The following is a 19,664-nucleotide window of genomic DNA, read 5'->3' as shown; positions in this document are numbered from 1 at the left end:
CATTATATATATATATATATATAATGGTCGGAGAATAATTATACACACGCATGCTGCAGGCTAATGATTCGTAAACTGACAGTGTTAATCGATACTTTGGTAAGTGAGTAAGAAAGTACGTGTGCATCAAATATTGCCACAGACGTATGCGTATGCGTACGCGTGTGTGATACGGTATACAGTTAACGATCGAAGCGTTAGTGTCGAATTTGCGATAGAAAATTGGCCCCACTTATTAAGTATCACTCCTAATTGGTACGCTTTAGTGAAACGGCTGATTACGGCGGTGTCGTGGAAGTAAATGCTAATCACTTTATTTCTTTCCGCAATTTCCTTGCATTTCCCGTTAGCGTACGTACGTGAGTACGTGTAATTACATCCTACCTTTAATTATACGCGTGAACTAAGTACACAACGTATGATATACGGATGCGGGGCAATTATGCGAGTGCACTTTGCACTCCTTTCTCAAACGAAAACTCTCCTCGTATCGCTACCAATTATCAATTTTACGATACATCTGTACGAGCCGTTACGTTTTCTTCGGTATTGTTCGTTCGGATCGTTTCAGTGCGGATTCGGTTTTGTTTCTTCATTCGTTCGTACAAAGGTGGCGGCGTTTCAGCGTTCGGGCAGGTAAAAAGAAAAACAACGTTGTGTACTGTAGAACGAGTTGAATGGAATGGGGCGATTCGAAAATTGGTCAATTCGATCGTTATAATTGTTGTTTAACATCGTTCGAATGGATTTCATTGAGAATCTTCTCTTTGTCGTTGAAGTGTGGTTCTGAAAGTACGAGCGATTCGATTTTTTTTTTTTTTTTAATCAAATTAAAATCAACTTTCCGAATCATTGTTTTACAGTAACGTTGTCTTTATTTTGTTTCCCTCTTCGGCACTATCGTATCGCGAAAATTCGGCAGCGGATAATTGAAAATAAAGTACAAGAGTGAGTATGGAGGAATAGAAACAGAGAATATCAAATAAGATCGAAACAGTAATTTGTGGAGACGATAAAGAAGACGAAGAAGGAGGAGGACTTTGAAACTATGACGCGACGCCGACGACGACGGCTTGTTAATGCACAAAATAGAAGCGACAATCGCGTAAAAAACGGCGAAAAGTGAAGCACGAGTAGAGGCGGAACGGCGAGGATAAGAAGAATAGGAAAAACGATTACAGGAGGAACACCCCGTTATAATTTAATCGAAGAAAATTCACTCAATAACTGATCGATTGATGAATGCAATGCAATGTAATGTAATGTAATGTACCTATATAATGTTGTTTCACGTATACACGAATTGATGCAAGTAATAAAGTGAGAGGAAAAACGAAAACACAAATCGATGACTTGGCGAAATGAGATGAAAGAAAATGAGGCGCGAGATTTCAGAAATAATAATAAAAGAAAAAAAAAAAAAAAAAAAAAGGAATAAAATCTTGAAATAAAAACTAACGGAGTTGAATGTCGTGTCATGCGCGTGGGAGTTGATACGATGTCACACGTGTACCATGCACGTATGTACGTGTATGTATATCGTAGGTATACGATCGAAGGATAAAGATGGTCAAGGTACGAAGAGATGACAGAGAAGAAGAAGAAGAAGAAGAAGAAGAAGAAGAAGAAGACGAAAAATATGAACACGTGGAGCGCGATGTTGCAGCTACACTTGGCGTCGTGAGCATGATACTGAATCAGTGAATTTTCCTTTTGTCAACCTCTGTTTTTTGTCTTTTACTTCTTTGTTTGTCGGAAACGATACGTTCACGGGTGAAAAATTTAAGATCGATTGTAATAAAGCGAAGAAAAAGGGTTACAGAAGCTTTCCTTTCAATCTGTGTCCGATTACGATATCGGAGTATGAAATAACGATAACCGATGTACGTGTAATGAAACATCTACGACAATACATACACGATGTAATATAAAAGTGACCATAGGTAACATGCACGATATTATCAAGTTGCGTTAGCTACGAGCGGCAAACTGAGTCTGCAGGTTCGTCGTCAAGGCTTTGATTATAAATCGTTTTCGTGTTTGTCGATTCTTATCGTAAATTTTTTTCATTTTATACATATATATAAATTGAGTCTTTCGACAGAAGAAGAAGAAGAAGAAGAAGAAGAAGAAGAAGAAGAAGAAGAAGAAGAAGATGAAGACGACTGAAAGGGAGAGAAAGACATATATATATATATATATATATATAAAGACGAGAGTTAGATCAAACATACGTACATGTATTATACACGATATTTGTGTACACGCGTAGAAAGGAGAAAGAACGAGATATTGTATGCAGAGCGATGTTAAAGCGAGAGAGAGAGAGAGAGAGAGAGAGAGAGAGAGAGAGAGAGAGAGAGAGAGAGAGAGAGAGAGAGAGAGAGAGAGAGAGAGAGAGAGAGAGAGAGAGAGAGGGATTCGTGGACTACAATTTTAGCACGTATGAAGTATTAACAAACCGGGGGAAAAGGTACCAAAAATAATCCCTCTTCGATGAGAGAGTGAGAGAGGTAGGGAGAGGTTGGGGGGGGGGGGGGGAGGAGGAGGAGGAGGAGAAATAAATCGGGGGTTTGCCCGCTACTGTGTTGCTTGCGATGCTGATGCTGATGCCGGTTATATCGCGCTACACTGTTTAACTTCTCGGTGTTGCCCCGCCGCGCTCTTCTTCTTCATCTTCTTCTTCTTCTTCTTCTTCTTCTTCTTCTTCTTCTTCTTCTTCTTCTTCTTCTTCTTCTTCTTCTTCTTCTTGTTCCGCAGGGGGTTATATAGCTCAGACTAACGGCGGAAAACCGTCAGAGTGATTCGTTGGCTACGCACGCGGATCTCTCCCTACAAAACTTGTTACACCTCTTGCGCACGTTTCACACGGATATATATATATATATATATATATATATATATATATATATATTACACAGACGCGAGATAATCTAAAAATCGGAGAAAGGATAAATAAATAAATAAAATTCGTTAAAGGAGCGAGAGGGAGAGGGAGAGGGGGGGGAAGAAACGGAAAAAAAACAAACGAGAAGGAAAAAAAAAAGAAAAATATAAGGAAATCGATCGTTACAAATCATCGTCCGTCAGCATCGTTCGACAATCGTTATAACTACGTACATTTACTACATTGTATACCGAAGTGGCATGTATCTTGACATAATGTTTCGTGATTAATAAACTTCACCTTTCGTTCACGAAGACTGTACCCGAGCACCTCATTGTAACCGATCTCGATATCCGTTTAAGTTATTTGTTTTTTCGTTTGTATGGCAAAGAGGGAAAGGGAAGGAGGGAGTGAGAGAGAGAGAGAGAGAGAAAGTGGCGACAAAAAAAAAAAAAAAAAAAAAAAAAGAAAGCAAAAATGAAGAATGACGGAAAGAAAAGGAAGGTAGGGTGTCGTGTGATCGTACGATGTATCGAAAATCGGTATTACGTAATTCCGTCAAACGTAAACGTTGTATAATAATCGAGTGATCTCGTGGTCCCCAAGCAGCGCGGCATCGGGTAATCCGTAGAGCAGTAACGGCACGATTTTGATACGGATATAAATTTAAAAAAAAAAAAACCCAAAAAACCAAAGAGAAAAAACAAAAAAAAAAAGGAATAATTCCGAAAAGAAGTTTAAGCCGCTTTGGCCGATCGTCGAATTAAGGCAAGACTTCTTTACGTTGCACCTAAATGGTATAATATACGATATTCCGATCGTTCGACTTTACAGTGTTATTTATGTGTTTACTGTAAAATATACGTATGCGCGTATGTGTGTGTGTGTGTGTGTGTGTGCGCGTGTGCGTGTTTGTACGTGCGAAATGATAATAGACGAAGAAATTCGCGAGTCAGTTATTTTTGTGGCACATCGGTATCTCGGTACACCGGACACAAGATCATGAGGAGCCCGAGATGATGTTGATGTTGATGATGACGATGATGATGCTGATGACGATGATGATGATGATGATGAGAAGCAAAAGCAACTGTGCGGATAGGATGGAAGTAAGTATGGAAGAGCAGCAAGTCAGGCAGGCAAGGCAGTCAGGCAGTCAGTAGTCAGTCAGTCAGTCTCAGGCAAGCTGTAGGACTTACCTCTGCTGTTTTTAGACCTCCACTCCCAGAACTGCACGGACGGAGCGCCAAGCCAAAACCAAAATACCACCAATATAGCGCGGGGGCACCGCCGCCGACTAACCTAGCTGACGCGCGCGATGGCGGCGCCCCGACGACGGACGTCGCGACGCCCCATCCCTCCCTCCTACCCCCCCCACCCCCCGCCACCTCCTCCTCCCCTCCCCGCGAAGTTACTCGCGCTCTATCCCACCACGAAAACCTTCTTCATCTTCTTATTCTTCTTCTTTACCCCGCCCCCTATCTCACTTCTCCTTTTTTTTTTTTTTTTTTTTTTCAAATATTGTACGTACACACACATATATATATACATATATATATATGATGTATGAACGGATTTTTTTAATCGTCGAAAGAATCACGGGGAGTAGATAAAAACGCAGGACAAGCTTCTGTCTTGTTTGTTTGTCCTTTTCCTTAACGTGTTTTGCTTACTTTTGTTTTTAGCAATTATTTTCTCTTTCTCTCTCTCTCTCTCTCTCTCTTTTTGCGAATTGGCGGAAAAACCGTGAAAATCGTATACATATACCTAATATACGTACTACTAGCAGACCGTTGCGGTTCTGCTAGTCTGATGTTTTCGAATGCTTCTTTGCGCAGGCAAAACTATCTGCGTAGTTTTACCTACTTCTAACATCGTAGACGCAGACGTGTTACACTGAGAAAAATTCATTTGTTACGGTAACTAGAAGAATTCGGTAAAACAGGTATCGTTAAAAAAAACTGTTTGAATATTGTTGGAATTAGGAAAAACGAGGTACGCCTAAACATTTTGCGCTATCGTCGATCCTTTTTTTGGTTATCGCAACGCGAAATCAGTTTCTGAGGTTTACTCTACGTTTTTTAGTCAAACAAGGCTTTAACGTTAATTTATTGTTGCACAAGCGTTAAATTTTCGCAACAGTTGCAAGAAAATATAGCAACAGCGATCGTAATGAGAAAGAATAGCAACTGATACTAGAAATCTAATTTTCATTTTCTACCTAGAACTATATTTTTCGATAGTGGTAAAAAATGAAAATAGTCAAGGACTCAGCGGTAACCGGAACTGAAAATTTCTCTCAGCGCATGCTCTTCGCGGACAGTTTTTTGTAGAGCTCGTTGAAAACTTAAAAACTTTTGGACGTAACTTTTCACCATCTGTAAGAGTTCGTAGTAAGCGTGTCATCCCGTTCAGATTTGGTTTACAAATATCGTTATACCTCGAAAATTAATCAACTCGTAAAGGAATAAAGTCTAAATCCTGGCCAGACGTTGTAGCTATCCACAGAGAAAAAAAGAATCAAAATCGGATCGGTAGTTTTGGAGTTACAAGCGAACGTACGAATGGACAGACTGAGAGACGCTGAGTTTTGTACACGTAGAGAAGAGAAGACATTCGGCAAAATCCTCATCCGGACTCGATGTGGGAACGGACACGAAAGAGTGAAAAAGAAAAAAGAAAAAAGAGAGAGAGAGAGAGAGAGAGAGAGAGAGAGAGAGAGAGAGAGAGAGAGAGAGAGAGAGAGAGAGAGAAAAGAAAAACGTACAGAAATATAAGTTAGTGTCGTTTGAGATTATAATTTTATCTATATAGATCCAAGAGTTTCGAGATTCAAGTTGATTTGATGGATTTTTATTTACAAAGAACGTAAAAAGAAATATTAAACGAACATTTATTTCTATTGTCAGTTTAATCGGAACTTTTTTTTTTACCTCTGAGTTCAAGTTAAAACAGAGATAACGTGAAATTATTCAAAGGTTTAAAATCTCAAATCTGTAGGACTCCGCGACATGTCGATGGACCGGATTTCTTGGAAAATTGTTTGAAATGTTTGACCTTTGCGAAAGAGGGTAAATAAAAGAGAGAAAAAAAAGAAGAAGAAGAGAAATTGACGATGAATATTATCCCACGTAATACCGAGATATGATAAGCTTTAGACACCATTTCCTTGAGAGGATAAAATCCCGAACTTTTCATCCTCCCTCCTCCCCTTGAGAAAATGACCAACATATAACGCATTGAAATTTTCCAAATAAAAACATTCAAACCTCCCCATTTTCCCAAAAACTGAAGTCTAATTGATGCCTTATTTTTATTAACCAAAAAAAGAATACCTCGCATCTTTAGAAACGTCCGAAATTTAGGTAAAACCATGGTAAAGAAAGCATACTTTTATTTTGAAAAGCTAACTCCTTCGAAAAACATTCTAAAATTTCGCAGTAACGATATTTTCACCAACTTTTCGTCAAGTCAACGTTGCTAAACGAAGTAACCAACAATTTACAGGATTATCATGCCGCCGGAAGAAAAAAAATTTGCTTCGTTTAAAATTCAAACAATTCTGTGATTTCGAAGAGATGCGATGTTTCCTTAATGTTTTATTCTTCGTAAATCTATGATTCGTGACTTGAAACCGAATCGTGGTAAAAAAAAAAAAAAAAAAATTCAAAAAAGGTCAGTAACGTTCCTTTCGATGTACAGATTCTAAAATATTGTTCAATTTCCCAAAAAAAAACTTGTTCAAAGAAATAATGTCAAAACGCACCAGGTTTTCCTTTCATCGGCTATCGTTGATAAAGCTAATTTTTTCACTTTCAGCCATCGTAAAAAAAAAAAAAAAAAAAAAATTGAAAATAGTTAGACGCACGGTAAGAGAAGCGTAAGCGCAATGCAGCTTGTGGAAATTTCTCTTATTAGCGGCGAGAGCCGAGGAAAGGGAAGAGAAAACGTCGCGTTGCACCTTTTAAACCCCTGACAACGTCGGATATACACAAGGTGTACATACCGCACGACGTATCGGAAGACGGGGATTGGAAGCCCCGTGTATAATGCATTCCAGCCAGCATAACGAAGATTGAAATTGTTCGAAAATAGGATCAAGATTGATCTCAACCATCGGACATTTACAGGGTAGCCGATATCGCTGAGTGATATAAGGTATACCTATAGCTACAACTTCGTAATAATTGATGCTGCATAATCGAATGAACGGCACCGGCACCGTTATATAATACATACATATATATATATATATATATATATATACGTACATGCATGTGTATGTATAGGTATATGTAAGCTGAGCGATATGCAGTCGCGGAATCACAGCGTTGTGCTAAAAATTTCATCCAACGACGAAGACGACGATGCGGATATGCTCCGATATCCATGCGCAGGTACGTGAACGTACAGGGTGGGCCCAACAAGAAAGAAATGGGACCGATTTGTGATGCGAATAAAACTGAAACGCGTCGAAATTAGATGAAAGAATTTAGTCATTTAGCGTTTGAAAATATGGTAAAACCTTTGGTCGTTGTTGAGATACGGCGCTCTTGAAATGTTTGGTTCTGAAACGGTTTCTGGGAGTCTGAAAAAAAAATAACATTAACAACGAAAAATGTTCGACTCAATTTTCTTCCGTAATTGTGATTCCAAGATTAATTCTAGCGTTTTAAAAATTCTCACGAGATCTTCTTGTAGAATTAGAATAGAAAACACGAGCTTCGATGTGAAAATTCGGTGTTAGGAACGACGTCGTGAAAAAAAGTCGGGAACTTGATCGAAATTGATTCAGCCAATGACAAACCATCAACCGCCAGTCGGATGTAACGAACATTTTAGATTTTTCGAGATGGCGTTACGGCTGACATTTTTTATATCGATTAATCGATTAGAACGTCACATTTTCAGTCGTCGGAGAGAATTTGTCAGCGATGCGTGAAAGTTTTTGCCCTTACTTCCGAGGAAAAATCGTCGATTCGCGATTTTGAAAATGTCTGAAATTTAGTAAGCCGAAATAAAGCAAAGCACAATCATATTCCTAAATCGTGGTGCCTTAAAAATCATTGTAAAGTTAAGAAAATAGTGATTTTTTCACAAACGTTTCGTTACGATAACGTTACTAACCAACTTCAACCCCGTTTCTGGTAGTAGTAACCGTAAATGGTGGACACGTTGAACCGAATAATAATTAGAAAAGTTTTAAATATTAAAAATTAAAGAAATAAATGAAACGCACAGTGTTATAAATTTTTCTCAATCACTCGAACCAAAACAAATTCAATCCTTGAATCATAATTTAAGATAAAAGTTACGTCGAACATTCTTTAATATTAAATATTTCGTCAGTCTCCCAGCGACTTTTTAAAAACCCGATATTCAAGAGCGTGTATCTCGGCAGCGAATGAAGATTTTTCAGATTTTCTCACGCGATACGAAAGATTGATTTTCCTACTTTCAAGCAAAATAACGCAATCAAAAATCGGTCAACGCGTTCGTTATTTACTCACGTCGGTAAAATCGTTCCCGTTTTTTTATGCCCACCCTGTAAATGTACACACGTGAATTTGCCAAATGACGCACGATTCTCGTATTATATACGAGTACGTGTATTATGACGTCTGCGGAACACTGCAAGGTGGGATAATCATCTCAATTTTCCGCTTCCCGTTGAAAATTATTTCAGACTTTTATCGAACGAGGAAGAATTTTCAACCTGACGAAAATTTCATGCAGATGTAAAAAGGATTGATTAACGCGAGATAATGTGGATCGAATAATCGTGTGCGATTATACACGATATATAAGTATATAATAAATACTTAAACCTTGTTGTATCGTAATTATGTACATATTATTACGGCGATGATGTATTATAATAGGCAGCAGAGATTAAAGTGATATGACAAAGAGCGTTCGAAAATAGAAGCATCTCAAGTAGGTATCTATATAATCGCGAAAAGCATCTCCACTCTCCTTTTCCTGCGTCTTCTTCTTCTTATTCTTCTTCTTTTTCTTCTCCTCTTATATCTTATCTCGAAACTGATTCCGAGTGTTTGTTCGGTTACGACAGCTTTAATAATTTGGCGAAAAATTGTACGAATGAAAGGTATTAAAATACCGAGGTGTGATATTTTTAGACAATATCATACAAGCATATAGATTATATATGTATAACCGAGTGACCTATAACCCGTTAATTCTTTCCATAACTGTACGACACCGCGTTATGTGTATATATATACTCCTATTTGACAGTTATACGATACTAGCCGCGGTTAAATTGACGTACAGGTATAACCTCTCAGCTTTACTCCAGGCATCCAGGTTATAGATATATACGTAAGCGGCGTTATTAAATCATTGAACAAATTAAATCACAAGGATGCTCGAAATAAACTTGGTTTAACCGTCGTGTCGATCTCTCTCTCTCTCTCTCTCTCTTTATACATATATTATATATATATATATTAATAAACAAGTTAAGGGGTATTTTGTTGTACATAACATGTTATACAATTTAGGTGATAATGCAGGGTTTTATAAGTTGAAATTTGAAGACTTGATTGGTATGAATAATAAGCAGAGATGATTGCAAGTGAATCAAAAAGATCAACGATCCAAGATAAGTTTAACCATATTTCAACAATTTCAATAATCTTACTTCACTTCAAAACTCCAGTCCCAATCCATGTGCGGACTATTACGAAACTCGAACGATTCGAGGTATAAATTTCAAAGTTCCACGAGATATTTCGACGAGTTTGTGTAACTTCTAAGACTTCAAAGATCATCCGTGATTTGCAGAATCGAACGATTTCGCACGTTTTTGTTTCTTTGTTTCTTTTTCTTTTTTTTTTTTTTAGCGAATTTCGTGAGATTATTTCGCTCGTGCAACTTCAGGATTTCAATGATTCCAGGTGATTTGAATATTTCAATCATTCCGCGTGTGAGTGGAAAATTGCATCGGTTTTTGCGAATTGTAAATTAAAGAAGGTCGAACGATTGCGGAAAATGATGTCTGAAATCGCAAGATATTAATTGACTTCAATATCTTATTTCGTGGTTTTGTTGACGTCTAGTCTATCAAGTGATATCCAACGATTTCTCAGCATTCCGACTAATGATCTCAAATGGCTTCCCAATCATTATTTTTCGACTAATTTCCGCGTCATTCTATCCGTTCTGATAATTCCCGCGAAAATCGCGTAGAAAATCAGTCTAAATCAATGGAAATCATTGGGAAACTGAAATGTTTCAATGAAAATCAGTAAACAAATCACACGAAATCGATCTCAATGATTCAATGAATACAGAATCTCCATCACGAAATTCCCTGACTTTTCCAGGTTTTCGAGACCAAAAAAATTTTATAACTTTCCCTGAACAATTGGTATAAAATTGGCTATAGAAAATTGATGATAACAGTGAATAAAATTACACACGTTAAACGAATAAATAATTTCGGTTATATAATTCATATAATATTGTAACGTTTCAAGACGTTACGGAATAAATACAGGTCCGCGAGCTTATTCGTAGAATAAATTAAAGGCGAAAATAAAATATCGAGGAAATGCTTTTTATCGCATAGTAAATGATTTTCGGTCTAAATTCTGAAACAGGACTGTTTTTACAACAATGCCGCTCGACGCGGCAGCAACCTTATTCGTTTCAACGCGACACAAAACGTTTATAAACTTCTTTTCATCTACGATGACTACCAGGATCATTAAAAAGTGAGAGGTAAAACGGTCGATTTCACCCTTTGCGACAACATTATATCAACATTATATCTACATACGATATGATCCAAATGTCCGCGGGGATTACGAAACGATTTCGAAGAATGTATGAAAAAAAAAAAAAAATATATGTATACATATACATATGTACATTCAATCTCGCTATGGTTTCAAAATTTTTTCGCACAATTTTGTTTTCCACCTCTCCTCCTCGTTCCTCTTCGCGCATTTTCAACATACGTACATGCATATACACATAATAATACGGCTTCAATTCGGCACGCGCCACTCAATAAATCTGTCCGCAAGCCGAGCGCGTGCTGCAGCCGGTCCAGGAGGGCCCCAGCCTCCGTTTCTCGCTGCTCTCGACCCCAGCCGCGTGCACGTCGCGTGTATGCCGAACCCCCTCTTCAACCACCCCTCCCCCCCACCCCCCGCCTCCGACGCCTCTGCCCCCTCCCGACGCCCTTTTCAACCTCCTTCAACGTCTTCGGACTCCCGTTCCGAGGGTTTCGAAAAGCTCGCGAGGCTTCGCTTCACCTCCCCTCCCTCCCTCCCTCCCTTCATTACTCGCCTCTTTCTCTCTCGCTACCTCCTGGCGGTATTTTTTTCTTCCTTTCTCTTTTCCTCTTTTTATTATATATATATATATATATATAAGTACCGTACGACGCGTATCGTACTTTTCACCTGCTCAATTCTCTGCACCCTTTTCTCATTCTTTTTTTTTTTGTTTTGTTTTATTTTGTTTCAATCCTTTCGATCGCACGTTGCGTTTCTTGAAAAAAAAAAAAAAAAAAAAAATTTCAATCTTCAGGCATTACGTCTATCTGTTATCTTTTAAGGTTAGAAACAAGAATGTTATAATATATAGATATAATTGGAACGAAATTTTGTGTTGGAAGAAATGTTTAAAATCTTTTTACCCAATGCTTCCCGCATTGCGGTATATTGTATAATTAATATGGTCACGGTCGCGTCCGCAGTGTATCCTGATTCAGCGGATAAGAATGCGATAAGGGACAAGTCAAAAGAAAATTAATACAAGACGGAAAGATGTAATAAATAAATAAATAAATAAATAAATAATTCGAAGTAGTAAAATGTATAGCGAATGATCCGCAGTTTTGACAAGCTATAATACATTATTTTGGCCGAATGTATGTAGCACGTACTTGCGGAGCTTTGATATTTAGCTGCCTTACTGGCCGCACTTTATCACATAGTTATATGTATGCATATTATGTACTTGATTGTCATTTTGCCAAAATTCATTTGTCAATCGTTCGCGGTACGGATGTTACCGTATGTAGATTATGCGTCTTCTGCGCACACGTTGCTGGAGGTCATATAATTCGCACAACGCGAAACGTGACGTACTTGATGAAAAATTTGTGATATTTGAAAAAAATCAATTTTTAGACGAGAAATTAATTACGTAGAAAGCGCCAAATTGCCAATTTTTTTTTTACGACGAAAGTTAAAGTAACGAAATCGCTTTACGCGCTTTCGGAACTTTTCAAATTCGGAACTTAAACACCGCACCGAGAGAAGACAATTTTTTCCTGAAACTCGACATTTTCCTCATGTAAAATAAAAATGCTGCATAGCAAGTGTGCCAATCGGATTAACCGTTACGACTAAAAATTTTTTGTACCAAATACTCGTTGTACAGCACGTTATACTTGCAGAAGATGTTCAATCTCAGCTTTCTGCGTACAACGAATCATCGTGTCCGAATGATTAGAGTGTGTAATTTCGTAGACGTGACACAATATGCGTAGTAAAAGGTTGAAAACTTAGTTGAACACCGGTATTTTTCGTTCATCCGCAATACAGCATCGAACACATAGGTATACAGGTTTATCTCCTGGGCCATGTGGACACGAGTATTGGAGTATGGGAGAGTATTAAACTCTTGTAACGATAAATTGCAGAGACGTAACGAAGGTGGTGTAAACCTCGTCGAGATGAGAATGATGATACTTCCAAGATTGTTTATGTACCCACATACACGTACATGGATACGTAATCACGAATCAATCACGTACGCTGCGAGTACATGTTCCTTTAAAAAATTGCAATTAATAACAGTGAGACGTTGAAGAACCATCGTCCGACCATCGTCGCGATCGTCATTATTGTTTCCGGGGAATCCGATTCGTTCCATTGGTGTCTCGTTTCCTCTCAATATCCCCCAACGTTGCAACGCAACGCGTTTCTAACCCTAGGGAGAGAGTCTTTGTCCCATGGCAGGGAGCAGACTCGCTTCTTCCTCGGAGACGAAGGCTTGGATGCTAAATTTAAACCGGTAGCGTGGTAGGAACGGGTGCTTGTAGTCAGCGGTAGAAGAAGAGGCTGCTGCTGCTGGTGCTGTTGCTGTTGGTTCTAGGTGGCAGAAGCAGAAGCATAAGCTGAGCTTGAGCAGCCGCCAGAAATCGGAGCACGTGCTCGAGGCGCAAATGACGCGAACCTCCGGCTCCCCGCACCCGGAACACCAGCATCGGCCGTCAGCCTTACCAGGGGGACCAGGGCTGCCTGGCCGCGCAGCCACAAACCCGGCGGTGACTATCAATTATCAAGAAGCGGCGTTTGCCCCGCCAAACCGCACCGCGCGTGCCCGGCCAACAGCCAGACTCGCGAGGAAGAACTTTCCAAGAAACTTGAACGCGTATGCAGAGACCGAAAGCTCTCGGACTTACTGGTCGACGAAAGTCGGAAATCGATGCTTTTTCGTAGTTTCAAATCGACCCGAGTTCAACTTAAGACGAATGTCTGGTGAACGAGGGCTGGATTCCTGCATGGATATCGCTCAGAGTCCATTGAAAGTCACTCGATACTTACGGGTATTCCATGGGAACCCGGCCAACGGCTGACCCACGCCGTTTCTCATTTCGTGAACTGAGAAAAATTTCATTTGTTGTAGTAACTACAAAAATTCCGTAAAACAGGTATCGTTGAAAAAACTGTTCGAATATTGTTGGAACTACGAAAAACGAGGCACGCGTTACCATTTTGCGCTATCGTCGATCCTTTTTTTTGGTAACCGCAACGCGAAATCAGTTTCTGAGGTTTACTTTACTTTTTTTAGTCAAACAAGGCTTTAACGTCAATTTATTCTTGCACAAGCGTTAAATTTTCGCAACGGCTGCAAGAAAATATAGGCAACGGTGTTCGTAATGAGAAAGAATAGCAACGGTTACTAGACTTTCTGGTAACATCTGCAAAACTAATTTTCATTTTTTACTTAGAACCATATTTTTCGGTTGTGGTAAAAAATGAAAACAGTTAATAACTGAGCGGTAAATCGAACGAAAAATTTCTCTCAGTGTGTTAAATTCGTTCTGCAATTGTCCCAACTCTGAAGGCGTGCCCTGAATTTTTCAAGTTTTTTTATTCAACTGCTCAATTATTTGTAAATATTTCAAGTGATTTTGAAAAGGACCTATTTTAAAATTGGCAAAAAATTATCAGCAACTCCATTTTCCATTCAAAACATTTCACGACCTGGCCCATGATGGGCCAATTTTATTCCATTTGTTTTTTTTGGTCATTCAAACGTTGTTTCAACGGTCTGAAAATTACTGAAAAATTCTCAAAACTTGTATTTTTCAGTCAGAATATTTCTAGACAGGTTCGATTATGGAGTGATTTTTGTCCATTTTTTCGGCACGTTCAACTTCCTTTTTTTTTTTTTTTTTCTCTGCCAACTTCATGATGAAATTGGTCTAAAAATGTTCCAAGTGAAAAATACAAGTTTTGAGAATTTTTCGGGAACTTTCAGACCGTTTGAACAACGTTTTGGTTGATCAAGAAATTAAGAGTATTAAAAAAAAAATTCAAAAAAATCGGTCCATCATGGGCCCGATTTCGAAATGTTTGGAGAAGAAAATATAGTTGTTAAGAACTTTTTGACGATTTTAAAAACAGGTCCTTTTCAAGATCACTCTGAATATAAATAAATAATTAACCAGTTGAATAAGAAATCTAGAAAAATTCAAGGTATCTACTGTTTCGAAGTTGGGAGAATGGCAGAATAATTTTTTAACAAAATCAAAAATGGTGAGGTTTGGACGTTGGTTGAGTTTGTATGAAATTCCCCCTAAATACATTCGATACGGTAAAGTTTCGATCACACTGTATGATGATGAATTTCCGCATCAAGGACCAACATTGTTCTACAGTATTTCACACCGAGCAATTTCGAGAGAACATTTTTGGCATGTTACCCTGACAACGACTGTAAATCTGCACCTAAATTGCATCTTCGTTTACTCGTACACGACGTTGTTAAAAATGGTGATGAAATTGTGAAAATATACACGTTGCGACACCAAGAAAATCATCACCAAGAGAAGTTTATACAAGTTGGATTGAATGTGGTTCAACGCACGATGCTCAGAATCAAGTTTGGGCTCATTTGAAGTCCTCCGTTCATTCAAAAGAAAAAAAAAAAAAAAAAATTACGTCAGAACACCTTGGAGCTTTTTTTCTTCATTATCCTTTAGAAGGCCGGCATTTTTCCTTTGAAATTCGATATTTTTTAGAGGCATCATTTATACGATTCATGTGACTCGTCTCTCTTTTTGGGAACATTTCGGTCCTCTAAAGGTTAAAGCAGTCGTACTTGTATCAAGTGTGATAAAATTTCGTGAAATTCGTTCCGATACAATCCAACCTGATGCGTCAAGTCATATTCAAGTTCTACGATGAAACTTCTTAGTTTGCATTAGTTTCCGACTCAATACACTACAATCCGTCTTAGTGGTCCAGTGTGGTCGCACCCTAGTCGCAGAAAGTGATGTCAAATCTAAACTTACATTCTCTCCTATGAAAACATTGGATTCGTTAGTGACTTGATAGTTAATGTATCAGGATCGAATCCCAATGTTTTCGCCCACAATGACATTGATAATTTCAAATCAGATACCCAAGAACCAAAGACACAAACCGTACCACACTACGCAAATCATACGAAAGAAACTCCCGCAGTTCCCGTTGGACCGGAAACAATCCTCGATAAAAAGAATCTACATCATCGACTCGACGAAGCAAGGATGTGACATCAATAACATCGGTAACCAGCAGCATCTCGAGAGATTCTGCAAACGAAATCGAATCGCTCTCCCCCCGACAATTGCGGCATAAATATGAAGAGCATAACGGTTAGAGGGAAGTCTCGCAGCGATGCGTCCGTTGTCCTCGTGTCCCTTGAAGTATAATCTCAGTAGGAGGTTGAAAAACACATGTTGGGGCCACGTGTGGGGTGGAGGCGTAGCAGCGCTGCATGGTCCCGGTGCAGCAAGACCATCACCGACACCGTCAACGTCACCATCGGCAACAACGGCTGGTGCCGTTTGGAATCGCCCCACTTCCATCTGCGTCCTGGTCCACCCCCGCCTTTCCTCGACCCCGGTGTACTTCTGCTCCTTCATCGTCAGCTTGACGGTAAGAAGAGTCAGTCAAAAGCACACGTTGCACCTATAAAACGACAGGGGGATTCGTCCCTTTTCCGTCTCATGGTTCGTTTCCCGTTGGGACCGATTTCCCGACTCTCGTCATCACGCGTGTAAGATAAAAATCGGTTGCGCTTCGTCGGCAGAACTTGCGTTAAAATTTTTCACCGAATGATGATTTCGGCGTTGCCTTCCTGTGCCTCTGTCACGTAGTCCACGCATCCACACACACGCACACGTACTCCTATTTCTTGTTTGTTGTTTCGACCCATCTCTGAGCCTCGCGACCGTTACCACGGGACACCAGAGGGTGATATCGACACGCGCGCATTCGGTTCGCCTTACCGGAGTTTGGTCTACTCCTTGTATTTTATAGCTTACGGCGAAGCTCAACATCGCCGCGGGGTGCAGAGATAGATGGATCAGTGATGGATGGACGAATGGATGGATATACAAGTTAAATCCACGGCTCGAGAACTTGCAAGACAAATTGTAATTCCAGCGGGTTCTTCCCCACTCCGAGTAGGAACAATCTTTTCCCTCCTTTACCACCGGTCGCGTGATTGGTGAACGATGTGTTTCATACATTCGCTCCGATCATCGTTTTCAATCGGTGGACACGGTGATTTTTTCACCGATTTCCGCAATGTCGGATCTCTGCCTCTAATTTGTTAGAATTAAAATTTTTACGACAAATAAATCTCCGCTATATATTGAGCTACGACGTGGTATATACTCGTTGAAATTCAACAGTCAATGATATTTTTGACCATACACCTATACACTTGACTTCGCCAACGCTGCTCTAAACGCGGAATCAAGTCCTCAAAATAGTCAGTTCAGTGTCTAGGTCAGTTTTGACCGTAGTGTATAATAACCTGTATAGAAACGAAGCGTTCAAAATTCAACTCGGTTGGAAAAATTACGTAGTTGATCTTTGCCCGGTACCGCACGTAACGGACCGTATTCAAGATTCCACGTCACTGCAAAAACACGATGACGGTACAGTGAGCAGGATGATGTGACGCATCAATTGACCCCTTTCCTCTCTTAAATATACTTCAACGTTGAAGAAATAGCAACGATGGAGAAGCTTGCGAAGCACGGGATTGTATCGGAGTTTTCCGGTTCGAACCGCAGCTGAGGTTATCGCGTCATTTCACGCAGACCACTGTACATACATACATACACCTATGCACATACGTATACATACTCGACGTAGAATTGGCAATACCTGCGCCAGAGCACTAATTAACGTTTTAAAATATTCATATCCGTGCGAATGCAATACAGCGAAGAGCAAAACGTAAAAAAAATTTTAAACAGCTCTTATCGAATGAATTTCTGAACCAAGAAATATAAAAAAAATAAAAATAAAAATATACATATATATTCTCTCTGTAAAAACCGAACGACACAACGTTCGGGGAAATGATTTTTCGTATACGTCTGCCGCGGTAAATGGTTCAAGAAAGTTCTTCACGGCGCACACACACACACACACATACATATGACTACGGTATATCTATTTCCAAGAGTCAAAAAATTCAGTCAACGTCGTATACGTAAGAAAACCGGCGTTGAATTGAGCAGGAAACTGAAAAAGCAACGGAAACGAAAGAAAGGGGCGGCGGGGGGGGGGGGGGGGGGTGGGGAGGGGCGAGAAGTTTATTACCGCGAGGAACTTAGCACCGATATCGCAAAAGGCTAATAAAGCGGAATGGGCATCGCGAGGCAGGCCGGCGACAACAACGGCAGTTCGCACCGTCGACTCGAACCACTGGGACGGATCGGGGCGATTCGACGTTTACTTTAGGCGAATGACGACGGATAAACGGAAGGATAGACGTAAACGGAGACGAGGAATCGCAGTTTCGTACGGAAACCGTAATCCGAAACCTCGAGTAGGATATGGTGCGTGGAAGAAATAAAGAAAAGGTTTGCGTGGTAGTCGAGAGAAAAAAAAAAAAAAAAACAAAAAAAAAAAAAAAGAAACTACCGCCGAACGTATCTCTCTCCGCGCGTACGGGTGGTGTTCGGAAAATTCTTTCCTTATCCTCTCGACGCGACGCGAAGCTACCGCGATAACTATCGACGAATGGTAAATGCGTACTTAGGCATGAAATTGAGCCAAAGTTTAAGCAGGGGTGGTAAGGGGGCAGAAACGCGGCAGCATCAACGGCGGTGATTCAAACCTGAAGGTGACCCTCCTTGCCCCTGGGGCGGAAACTCTAGATGAGAAAAAAAACCGCGAAATGCGAAACTCGGTGCTCACGCATCTACGACTCTTCCTCTTCTCTTCTTCTCATCATCCTCCTCCTCCTCTTCTCTTCTTCTCATCATCCTCCTCCTCCTCGTCGTACGTCGTCGTCTGCTCACGCGCTAGTTTTTCTCCTCTCTCTCTCTCTCTCTCTCTCTCTCTCTCTCTCCTCTGTCTCTCTCTTTCCTTTCGGCATCTCGCGCTCTCTTCCGTCTCTTCGTCCGACGATGAAACGCGACACCCGAGAGTCCGTGTGCAGGACTGTGCCAGGAGACGCACAAGGGGTCGGCGCGGCGCGCGGGCAGACAGCTGTTGGGCGCGTGCGGCGTCGAACCTTTTAAGGCGCGATCATCGGACGCCCGGCGTCGCGGCGTCCTACCCCCTCCCCCCGCCCCTCCCCCGCCAATCCAACCAACTCCACGCGGCCACACGCCCGCCTCTCGATGTTTTCGTTCTCGTTCTCCTCGATACCGCACACCTTTTTCTCTCTCTCTCTCTCTCTTCTCTCTTGCTCTCTCTCTCTCTCTCTCTCTCTCTCTCTCTCTCTCTATATACCTCCCTCCCCCGTCGAGATCAGCGACGATGACGACTCGTGAGCCGTACGTTCCTCCTCTTCGGCAGTCCGGTTTATCCGATTTTCGCTTTATACGCTCCGAAACTCGCCGACGATGAGGTGGCAGCACGTATCCGTTTACCCTAAACCGTTCGAAACCTTCTTACATCTCCGTCTTTTATGGATTATACGGTAGGTGGGTTTTGGTCGGGAGTTACCAAGAGCCGCTGTTCATCGATATCCCCGCGTTTTCACGATGTGTATGATCTACATCGATTAACCCTACCTGGATGAAATTTTCTTTTCTCTAGGATTAATTATAAATAATATATACATATATATATAGAGCAACTTGCGTAGCGCAAGAGATTATTATACCTATGTATCGACGTGTTACGTCGGATCATTTGATAAACCGTTTACACTGTGATGTAAAACATTCGTCTAATTATTATTCATTGTGGAGCGAAATTATTATTATTATTATTATATTATTTTTTTTTCCGTAAAATACACATCTACCTTCGTTTCTTTGTTTTTTTTTTTTTTCCGCACGTCAATCGTGAAACATTATTATAAAACCGCGACAACAGAAATCGTTGCAGTTATCGAACGTTATGCGATATTAGTATAAAAGACGTACGTATGCAACGCGCAAAAGAAAGATAGGGGGGGGGGGGGGGGGATCGTGAGGAAAAGAAAAAAAAAACAAGAAGAGATAAGAAATACTTGTGTTTCACTTTCGTGAGTGCACAAATGCCAG

The 19,664-nt window shown here is 40.3% G+C and overlaps 1 protein-coding gene across 12 annotated transcripts in view; it reads right to left on the bottom strand.

Moving 5' to 3' along the window:
* Window positions 1-19,664, bottom strand: part of Mef2 (myocyte enhancer factor 2) — a 56,807-nt gene that overhangs the window by 29,192 nt on the left and 7,951 nt on the right. Inside the window, exon 1 of one of the 12 annotated variants that reach the window (XM_046628836.2) lies at window positions 4,087-4,209. The exons of the other annotated variants lie outside the window; for them this stretch is intronic. The gene's annotated coding sequence lies outside the window, so the exon portion shown is untranslated. Of the gene's footprint in view, window positions 1-4,086; window positions 4,210-19,664 lie in introns of those variants that run through there. 12 annotated transcript variants of the gene reach the window in all.

The sequence above is a fragment of the Neodiprion pinetum genome, chromosome 5 (genome assembly GCF_021155775.2).
Source record: "Neodiprion pinetum isolate iyNeoPine1 chromosome 5, iyNeoPine1.2, whole genome shotgun sequence".
NCBI classification, from domain to species: Eukaryota; Metazoa; Arthropoda; class Insecta; order Hymenoptera; family Diprionidae; genus Neodiprion; species Neodiprion pinetum.
This window is presented reverse-complemented; position numbering and strand designations above follow the sequence as displayed.